Source organism: Macaca mulatta, chromosome 3, assembly GCF_049350105.2.
Source record: "Macaca mulatta isolate MMU2019108-1 chromosome 3, T2T-MMU8v2.0, whole genome shotgun sequence".
In the NCBI taxonomy this organism is placed as follows: Eukaryota; Metazoa; Chordata; class Mammalia; order Primates; family Cercopithecidae; genus Macaca; species Macaca mulatta.
Genome location: NC_133408.1, coordinates 91,394,524 through 91,406,179, shown reverse-complemented (window position 1 = coordinate 91,406,179; position 11,656 = coordinate 91,394,524). Strand labels below are relative to the sequence as shown.

At 39.4% G+C, this 11,656-nt stretch overlaps 1 protein-coding gene across 7 annotated transcripts in view; it reads right to left on the bottom strand.

Moving 5' to 3' along the window:
• Positions 1 to 11,656, bottom strand: part of ELMO1 (engulfment and cell motility 1) — a 575,941-nt gene that overhangs the window by 113,603 nt on the left and 450,682 nt on the right.

Here is an 11,656-nt window from a genome sequence, read left to right as displayed (position 1 = left end):
AGACCTGAATCTACGGGTCAGCTTGAAGGTTATTTATATTTGGAATCCTTTGTGTAACAATGAATATTAAGACCGCGGGTTTTTAAGTGAGACTCCTAAAAACTTGGCCTGTATCTACTGCTCCCCAAATAATGCTGTTTCACATGACAAGGACACCCCTTCTCGAAGCAGAAGCAGCAATGAAGAGAAAACACCCATCCACAACAAAGGGCTCTTTCCTTTCTCAATCAATAATTCTGACGAATCTGTTCTCTACAACTTTACATGTGAGTGATAAATGATTTGAGGAATGTGTTGATATTCATATGAACTGTCTTCTTTTTCCTCCATGGATGATTAGCATCAATGAATTGAATTAATGTGCCACTTGACAGTTTTGAACAAAGAAGTGGTAAAAAGACATCACCAGAGCCCAGAGAGAAATAATGAAAAAGAAACTTTGACCATAAGACAAATTATTCTTCAGAGAGGACCAGAATAGAAACACCAGTTCAAATTAGGGCCAGTTTTATTTAAGAGATGCATTAACCATCTGGAAAACATGATAAGCAGCATGTTGATTAAATCAGCAGGCTGCTCCAAAGAGGCTGGCTGGCCACTGGAGAACACATTTCAGGTATGGGGGATGTTTAGAAATAGAAATGGAGAAGAAAGCAACAGTGCCAAGATATAACATGCTTGGTTGTAATTTATACACTGATATGGCTGCAGGTAGAATAAAGTAGCAGCTAGTCTTTTCACAAGTGTTCACTGGAGGACATCAATCACAAACGTCTCTGGTTTCTATTCTCTTTAGTAATGTATACTAAGTTTACAAGAGATTCACTCTTATATTGCCTCTCTTCTCTAAAATATATAGAACCATATGCTCTAGGCCAATCAATTTGAAGTTTGAATGTTTTTTCTCACATTCAGTACTAAAAATTGGAATCAAGTTTTCTATAAAACACTGAATCCCAATCACCATGTATTCCACAAAAATGACAAAGGAAGGGTACAAATGGGACAAAAGCCCATGGTTGAGATGCTTGTTAAAAAAGAATACGTATTTCTGGGCCATACTCCTGAGGTAGGGTCCAGTGATACGTCTTTAATTAACAAGTGCCCCAGTTAACCCAGCGTGGCATCAGTGCTGGGCCTTGGCTTTTGGTTGGTCAGTTCAGGAGTTTGTTAAATTGCCACTAGGGGGAGTGTTGGCCAAACTTTGCACTTCTGGCAAAGGGAGGGTGCTGCTGACCACTTCCAGAAAGCTCAGATTCAGGGACAGAAAGCACAGAGAAAGGAAAGAGCAAGAGAAATTCATGTCCCTGGATAGGTAACACCGAAAGGAGTTTCTGGTAGGGATTCAGGCACCTGGCGATGAACAGCTGACATCTTAGAGATTAATGATAAAAGACCCAATGATGGAAACACGAAATAAAAAAGAATTCAGGTTTTGGAAAGAGAACACATCCTAGCTAATATCTTCTCCCTCCACCTCTCATTCATGTCCCTTTCAGGGAAATGGAAAGTGAACAAACTAACCGGGGAACATTAGGATTTGGTGGCATCCTGAGTCTTGATAAATTATGCAGGCATGATTTTTGTATGTGCTTTGCCTGTTACTAGAACCTTTCCATTATTTTTATATTAAATTTTTGTTTCAGTAATTTTATTATTGAATTACAGAAATACTACCTTCTAATTGAATAATATTAGGAAGAAATATAAAAATGAAAGGAAGAAGTTAAAAATCACTTGTAATCCTTACACTCCAATAATGAGTGTTAGCACTGTGGTGTAGAGTCTTCCAGAATTATTTTTAAGTTTATAATTCCATGCTATTTTTTCTAGATGAAATATTGGTTTTACTTCTCCCCACAACCATTCATATCATCAGCTCACTCCCATGACATGAGTCTTCCTAAGGTCTCTTAAAATATCAAAGAATATTTATTCTGCACTTCTGATTTTCTTAGGATGAACTCTTTGACTTGGAATGGAAGGATAAATATCACAGAAAATTTTGAGTTCTTAATAAACATTGCCACTTTCAGAAAGACTGTACTATATCTATACTTCAACTGGCAAAGTATGACACTTTGCTTTATTAGCAATGTATATATTTTATCCCAAATATATTATTCACAGGTAGCCTATGGTTATTTTGTTTGTGCAGGCATGCGTGTCTGTGTGTACTAATTGAGTTTTGTAAAGCACACGAATATTGCCACCGATTAAATTCATTAATTAAATTTTAATCAGCTCCATGTCTCTGTCATTTTCAATTAAATTTTGTTAATTCTTATGTTTTCTCTATATTTTGTTTGATAGACTGTCAATTATTTCTATTAAGTAATTGCCTTAATAGCAATAGTTCTTAGATTCACTTATTGATTCTATTATTTCTTTTATTTTCTAGTTTATTGCCTTTTATTATCTTTCCTTTTGTATTCTTTGGGTGCTTTTGTTATTTTCGAACATGAGTTATATCCTGAGTTCATTTGTTTTTATTCTTTCTATATACATAATTTAAATACAGTAATTTTGGGGCTACAAATATACTATATGAGGGCAGCTTTGGCTATATCCCATAAGTTTTGGCATGCGATGTTCTCACTGTCATCATTTTTTAAATCTTTAGTAGCAGTTTAGATTTCCTCTTTGGTTCAGTGATTATTTAAAAGCCTTTGAGAATTTACTGAGGATCTTTAGCCATGTAAGTGATGCATTTTTGAAAAAGTTGCATGGATACTGAAAAATAAGGCCTACTCTCAGGGGAGGGTGTCAATTCAGTGTGTACCTACCTATTAGTTGACACGTTAATTATATTATTAAAGTATTCTATATATTATATTTTAACATAATACAGTTACAATGTAAAGATATGCCATCACAGCTATATTTAAAGGTATCCATACAATATGTACATATTATTTATATGTTGACATGTTATTTATATTACTGAAGTATTCTATATATTATATTTTAACATAATAGAGTAATAGTGTAATGAATGTCAGTCCAGCTATATTTTTGTTCATTTCTTCTTGCATTTCTAGTTTTTTCTCATATTTGGGTGATAATGATATATGGTAAATTCAATATTCATGATATTGTATATTGTTTTTCAACCCAATTTAAGATCTGTGTCATTTCACAAGCAGTTTAACTCAGTATGTTTACAGCCACAACTGCTTCCTCCCACTTTCATCACTTCCCTAGTTTTATACCTTAAGTTGGTGCACATCAGGATTGACTGAGGAAGCTGCTGGTGATATATGTGTGTAGTATGTGGGGGGGGTGTGTGTGTGTGTCTGTGTGTGCTGTTTAAAAACATACTTGCTTAAGCCTCCCTTGAAATTCCGGCTTAGAAAGTCTGGGATCATCCTGGGGCTGGGTCTCAATTTTTAAAAGACTCAACCGGTGACTATATCCAGCAAAGGATGAAAATCACTGCTTTAAATATTTCCAAAACAAACTCTAAATAAGTCATATTTCTTTAATAATTAAAGTCAAGAGTAAAACATTCCCTTTATGAACCCCTTGAGTCGCTTTCCTGTTCATATTATTGTAAGGGGTTTAATTTTTATTAATATTTTAACAAGATTTATGTTGTTCAAAAATCCACTTTGATGGTTAAATAAAATTATTATAAAAGTCAAAACATACCGATAGTAAAAATATGTATCGAAGAATACTATACTAAAAATAAACCTCTTCGTCTGGATTCCCCAGTCTCATTCTCCAGCATTAACCACTCTTGATAGCATTGTATTCATTTTTCAGGCTTTCCTTATACATGCAAACACACATATACATGCACACACACACAAATATATTCATACACTTAATACACATACACACACACACACGCACACATACACCCCAGGGATCATGCTGTATGCTGTCCTAATACCTTCTTTGTTCCATGAACTATTTCTTGGTAATCTTCCTTCGACAAATACACACAGATGCACTGCATTCTATACAATAAAATCATATTACACAATTTATCCAGATGCGGCTGGGCAGCAGACATGATAAACTGGTTGGGAAAACCATGCCAGTGTGGACTGTGCTGTTTCCAAATGTGGTAGCCACAAAACTGTGGCCTGTAACTTAGTCCACTGGAGGCTTCCCCCTCTGTGGTTAACTAGCTAATGTTGCTTACAACCTTATAAGCTTTTCACTGTTTTCTAAGATCCCTGAGAGCAAAAGCTGGATTGTATTCTTTTTGAATTCCTTCCATGTCTCTGGCATATTACTAGGCATGTAGCATTCACTTGATAAAGGTTTTGTTGAATCACTGAATACTGGTAACAAGTGACAAAACGACCACACTTTTACCACTCTTCTGAAATAAGAGCACAATAGTTTCCTGTCTTCTCTTTTCCTGAATGCAAGAACAAAAAACAAAACCTGAGTTACTTAGGTATGTGGTTGTGCAGCGTCAGAGCTGGCCAGTCAATCTGGAACTCCCGCTTCTCCAGAACTCTGAACTGTGGGATTAGGAAGAAACGTGGCATTCAGAACATGGATGCAGAGTGTAAGGCTGCTCACATGAGGGAGATATCAGGGGAGAGGCCAGGAGCCTTGCCATTCCAGCTACCTGGTGCCCGACAGAGCTGGACATCAGGATGGACACACCATCTTCACTGCCATTGCCAAGGAGATGGGCCACCCCTGGGACATGTTCTCCCTGCAACTGTGGAAACCTAGGTATGGAGGCCTCACTGGTGAAGTTGTGTGTACGACTCATTTCAACTTGAAGGGAGATTGGAAAGCACTACCTGGAGAAGTCTTCAGCAAAAAACGAAAGTTCTAGAAATACTAAGTTTCACCAAACATTAAGAGGATAATTATCTACAAGTACTTAACAGGCCTTACCACCAAGGTGAGGCATGAACTGTTCAAGGTGCTTTGTGGAGGTGAGAGAAAGTTTTGGCAGGTGGTGATAATTAAATTAAACTGAGAAAAATTACATTTCAGCTGGGCATCCAGGGAAGCCTCCCTTTGAGAGAGGTCTATTAAACAACTGTCCCAAAGGATACACTTAAGCCATTTAAAGTCAAACTGAGCTTGTTATTTGAAGACATAAGAAAAGAAATAATTTTAAATGGGGGAACAGGAGGAGTTAAGGGAAGAAGTAGCTGACTTAATTTGTTACATTTTTTTCTGTTGCTTTGAAGGGTTGTAAACATTACACTTCCACCTCTCCCTGGGAAGGAAACATCCAGATTCCAGTGATTCAGAAAAGCAGTATTACCAAGAGATCTAAGCGTGGTGTTATTTACTCACTAAATTTACTCTTTGAAATGTGTTTGGTCAGCTGTGCTTGGCCTCTGTGACTAGCCGTATTTGTCCAGAGGCTAATTAGCTCGAAGGGTAAAAAGATCAGAGAGTTAATCCATAATCTCGAGTGACTGATGAAACCTAACTGCCAACTGGTGTCGGAGCGGATCCTTTTTTAAAAAAAAGGATTAATAGGACATGCTAGCTATTCTCAAATATTAACTTTTCCAAGAATAAGACAGGATAAAACAAGAGAAAAGGCAAGCAGAGATTTTTTTAAAACCTCTCCAACATTTGTAAGGTAATTTCACAAATAAAACTTCTAGAATTCCAGGGGAGCATGCGGGCTTTCTTGCTGTGTGATTCATGAGTCTGGGGTGCTCTTAGGCACTGGTTGCTTTCTGGCCCCCCAACAATGGCAATGAAAGTTTCATTGTCGAGCACTTATTATGTGCCGAGCACCAAGAGTTTTACATGTTATTAATTCACTTGGTCCTCCAAGTAATCTAAGAAGCAGGTATTATTATTCTATTTTATAAGAGACACCATTTGGGCCAGAGGTCACACAGCTAATGGGATTTAAACCCAAGAGCTCTGGCTCCAGTCTTTGACCTTAATTGCTCTTAGGGGAAGGAGATAAAAATTCCTATCCTGATGGCCCATGCCATGTGGCAATTTCAAAACACAGCTAAAAGAAACAGAAGTCCCTGGGCTTTGGAAAGTCCATGAAAAGAAACTGTGCTTTTGAGTGCACTCTATCAGTTTGCCAGGGCTGCCATGATGAAGTATGGCACATTGGGTGGTTTAAACAACAGAAATTCATTGTCTCACAGTTCTGGAGGCTGGAAGTCTGCCTTAGCAGGGTCGGTTCCTCTTGAAGGCTGTAAGGGGCTCTGTTCCAGGCCTTTCTCCTTGGCTTGTAGATGACCATCTTCTCCCTGTGTCTCTTTACATCATCTTCCTTCTATGCACGTCTGTCTCTGCATCCAGTATTCCCTTTTTATAAGGACACTAGTCATACTGGGATTAGGGTCCATCAGATGTCCTCATCTTAACTTGATTACCCCTGTAAAGACCCTATCTCAAAATAATGGAACTTTCTGAGGTTAGGACTTCAATCTTTATCTATATATCTATGTCTATATATACATAAATTTGCCTAGGCTAGATGGAGTACAATAGTGTGATCTCGGCTCACTGCAACCTCTACCTCCTGGGTTCAAGCGATTCTCCTGCCTCAGCCTCCTGAGCCTGAGCAGCTGGGATTACAGGCACCCACCACCATGCCTGGCTAATTTTTGTATTTTTAGTAGAGACAGGGTTTTGACATGTTGACCAGGCTGGTCTCGAACTCCTGACCTCAGGTGATCTACCCACCTCAGCCTCCCAAAGTGCTGGGATTAGGGGTGTAAGCCACCCACGGCTGGCCAGGACTCCAGTATATATTTTTGAGGAGGACATATTTCAATCTATAACACGCATCAAGGTTTCTAAGCAGACTTAAATGTCCACTTGAGTGGTACAACCTAATTGGTGAAGCCAGAGCATGGTGCAGTCTCCCATCCATCCTACAGGTACATCCTGATAAAAAGCCAGCCCTCCGCTTCCTGGAGGGAGACTGCTGTTCTTTTTCTACCCTAGCTGGCTAATTAGAAGTGCTAGTATAGGGAAAATTTTTCTGATCTGCATAACTGAGGCCTGACATTTAGGAGGACTGTGCTTTGACACTGTCCCATTAGGGCCCTATGTCTCTATCAGCTACCCTCTAAGTTGCAGAACAATAGCCTGAGTGAGGGCTGAGATGCCCACATAGGCCTCAATTTGCCTCATGAGAAGGAAACAAGCTCCGGCCCATCATTAGGATGGTCTTGAACTATGGAAGCCACACTAGTGATCCTGTCTTCTAAGGCAGTGACTTCCCCACTCCCTATTTTAAAAACTGTATGTATGGCTCAGACATTTTTAAGTCAACAGTTGAAGTTTTTCATCAGGCCAGGCGTGGTGGCTCACACCTGTAATTCCAGCACTTTGGGAGGCCAAGGTAGGCAGATCACTTGACGTCAGGAGTTCGAGGCCAGCCTGAGCAACATGGTGAAACTCCATCTCTAATAAAAAAAAAAAAAATTAGCCAGGCATGGTGGCACATGCCTGTAATCCCAGCTACTTGGGTGGCTGAGGCAGGAGAACTGCTTGAACCCAGGAGGCAAAGGTTGCAGTGAGCTGAGATCATACCACTGTACTCCAGCCTGGGTGAGAGCGAGTCTCAAAAACAAAACAAAACAACAGAAAATTTTCATCAAAGTTGAAATAGTTTCAAAGAATATCATTTTCAGTGTACTACAATATTGACATTTAAAAGATAAAACTGGCTGGGTGCTGTGGCTCACGTCTATAGACGTGAGCACTTGGGAGTGCTCCCAGCACTTTGGGAGGCTGAGGCGGGTGGATCACCTGAGGTCAGGAGTTCCAAACCAGCCTGACAAACATGGTGAAACCATGTCTCTACTAAAAATAGAAAAATCAGCCAAGGGTGGTGGCGCATGCCTGTAATCCCCGCTACTTGGGAGGCTAAGGCAGGAGAATCGCTTGAACCAGGGAGGCGGAGGTTGCAGTGAGATGAGATCGTGCCACTGCACTCCAGCCTGGGCAATAGAGTGACATTTGTCTCAAAAATAAAAAGATAAAACTGTATGCCATCTTTTAAATATATAGTTGAATATACATACAATAGTAATTTGAGATCCATATCACTCACTTAAAAATACATGAATAATCTCTACTTGAATAGTTGGAAATCATAATAATTATTTTCCTCCTTGAATAGTGGTCAATAGGATTTATGTAAAAGCCTCAATACCAAATATTTTAGGCTTTCTAGGCAGTCTCTGTCACAGCTACTTAATGTGCCACTGCAGTATGAAGGCAGCCACAGACAGTACACAGAAAAATGGGCACAGATGTGTCCCAATAAAATGTATTTACAAGTCCAGGCAGCAGGCCACAGGCCATCATCCTCTAATGCCTGACCTAGAACCCAAACTCCCATTTTATTTCCCATTTTCCCCACTCTACCTCAATCTTACTCATACAGAATTTTATCATAATGGAATTTTATGCTTAAAAGTCTTTTATTAATCATCCTATCATACTTCTCTGAAACAAAAACACATACACACTAAAATCTAACTTAAAAAATACTTCCTGTGAACAGAAGGCTCTAATAAAACTTTTCTTCTTGATTGAGCTTAACAGCATAATTATTATTAATATAAACTAATTTAAACATGACTTTATTACCAATTTTGATACATAATTTCCAAACCCAAGAGAAGTATCCCATTGGGAATGCATCTCTTAACGTGACAGACACCCACTTATGGTTCCTTATTTAAAAGATAGGTCACAAGTCCTTTTGTTTGGCTCTCAGAGAAGGTTTATATACTTTGAGCAACACACCATAGTAAGATCTGATGGAGGTGAGCGGGGGGCTTTCTTTTATCAAGAGAGAGAAGAGCGGTTGGGAGAAGTTGGTGTGAAAGCCACAGGTGCGGTTGCAAAATGATCAGTTTTAATGTATGTGTGGAAGCTGAGAATCTGAAAATGGATTATTGTGAGGCTAATTATCCATGCCTTCCTTTCCCCTGAAAGGTCTTCACACCCTTCAGAAGAATGAGCACCCAGGTTGAAGATTACTTTTCCAGTGTATTAGCTATAGATCTACGTACAGTTGGTGTTGAAATGGAGGCACCTGACCTCAGTAAAAACGTGGGCTTGGGAATCAGACACACTTGAATTTGAACTTCACTCTGCCACTTACTAACCGGATAATAAGCTAACTCTCTCTGTGACACAATGCCTTTTAATACTGCTTTTAACACGCTACTGAAACTGTTAGGAAAAGGACAGAGACTGAGAATTGGAGTCTCCCTGAGTCTGGCCCTCTATCCTTTGAGCATAGGAGGATGTACTCTTCAATAAAACTTGTTGCTTGACAGAGCATGCCATGTGGTAATTTTAAAATAATCACTACACTGAAAATTTTAAAAAAGGTTTAAGAAATCCCACTAAAGGAATATGCAAAATGCCTGGCACACAGAGAGTGCAGCTCTTAAAACCATCAGTGCAAGTGTTTCTGAGATTGGTCTGGCCTTGAAGCAAGTAATGGGGAGTCAGAGTGGTAGACAGAGACAGATCACCATACACAGTGGGTAGGATTATTGTATATTTACCTACAGTATTCAAATTTGGGGATAAGAGACTTTCATCTCCATTGCCATTTATACTTCTACCCAAGTCACATGGAACTGCAACAGTTCTAGATCACCATAGGTACAAATTCTTTCTCTTTTAACAGTTCTAACAGTTCAGAAACTTTTGAAAAAATTTGGTCCACCCAGGTTTCTACTTGTAGGTTGCTTTGTAAGACTAGGATAGTGTACACCTCTTGAATTTGTTTTTACAGTTCAGTTTCTCTTGGGTGTTTAGAGGGGAAGGAAGGCGGAAGGCAAAGATAGCTGTCGGACAATTTGTTTTCACTGATTACTTTCAAGTAGTTTTCAAACAACTCTTATAAAGGCCCAGTTTTTGAAAGTGGATAAATTTTCTTTATGTAAACAGGCATGGAAATGAATGCATAGGTGAATGCACAGATGACTTAGTGAATACATAAATAAATGTGGTTTGTTGAAAATTTTTCTTATTGTAGCTTCCATATTCCAGGGAATTCCAACGTTGAGGCTAATGATTGCCTGAAAAATAAATCTCCATGCAGGTTAATCCATATATACTCACAATTGGGAATCCCAAGGCCTAGAACAGTACCTGATAAAGGACTGGCATTCAGCAAACATTGGTTGTTGAATAAATTGAGCAAGAAAATGTGAACTCTGTCTCTTGTTAACAGTGGATATTAGCAAGTCAATGACGGTCTCTGAACCTCACTTTCTTTACCTGTAATAAGGTAACTGCATGCTACTACCCTCCCCTCACTCCCTGTTGGCTCATGGAGCCCAGATGTACAGCCCCAACAAGCCATACCAGAGGGCCTAAGTTGTCACCAGATGAAATCTATTTGACATCCTACGACTCAGGTTACTTCAAGATCTAGGATGCTATAGGTTTATATCAAATAGATGTCCAGATGTGACAGAGAAAGAAATCACCCCTTCTCCTCTCTTGACAGAATACATCATGGGTATGAAGTGCGTGGCCGGCGGGAGTGGAGGAGGGGTGGAGAAGAAAGTCATCAAGAAGTGGCTGGGAATCTGCATGTGAAAGAACCAAAAATGTACACGTTTCTCAAACATTATGCCTTCAAGAAGAAGAAAGAGTTGGGCTAGGATGGCGAAAGCTCAGCTATCCAGAAAGATTTATGGGCCATCTGCCGAGACCAAAAACATCTTGACTTACAAATGTAAAAGCCACCGATTATTTATGGCAGGTCACAGCCTTCTTGAATGCCGCCAGGCATCTCCCTAGAAGCACAATATCATTTGATGTTGACTGGCTTCCAAAACCAGGAAACTACACATCGCTGTAGCTCCACATTCTGGAGCTTCTGCTACCTTAGAAATAGGTTTCCAATTATTCCTCCTTAATAAACAAGGCTGAGTTAGGAGATACTAGATTTGAAGCATAATAGTAAGATCTTATTTTACAATCCACAGAGTACATGGGATATATTAATAAATGTGCTCTCTAAACATTTCTATGTACCAGATAGAGTTGATAAGATCTATATTTTATCCAGGAGAAAAAATACTAAATATTGGAGAGGCAACATGGTGAAACCTAAATCTTACTTGGTGGCTATGCTGAAACTTGACCCAGGCCCTGGGTTTTAAGTGTAGTGCCTTTCCCTCTGGGTGGCCTCCAGTGCTAGCAGGGTTGGAGTGGTGTCTCAGGATTATCTAGGAGAATAATCAGAAAGTAGAGAGACCCTTCCATGGCAAAAGAGCAGAACTAGACATTCTGTGAGACGTGAAAAATAAATGGTGTCTACCCAAGGGATGGAATCAGACTATTTTCTCCTCACATACATATTCTAATTTAGTAATCACTCACACAGACATCATTCATATTTTCATTTGTTAACAGCCTCATGGGAAACGTACCTACTTCTCTTTCTACAGATGAGGAAGCTAAGGTTCAGAGAGATTAAGGAGTCCCTCTACCCAGTTCTCAGAAAATTTTAGAGGCAACAGAAGGATGGCTCATAAGGTGGTCTTTGCAAAGCTTCTTATGCCTGCTTTGCCCAGATATTTGACCCTGGCTTAGGGAATCTAGGATGTGGCTTTTATCCCACCATCATTCTCTAAAGCTAAAAGGTATGGCCCTGCTACTACCCTCATGGTACTAGAAAGAGTGCCCTGGAACATTTAGC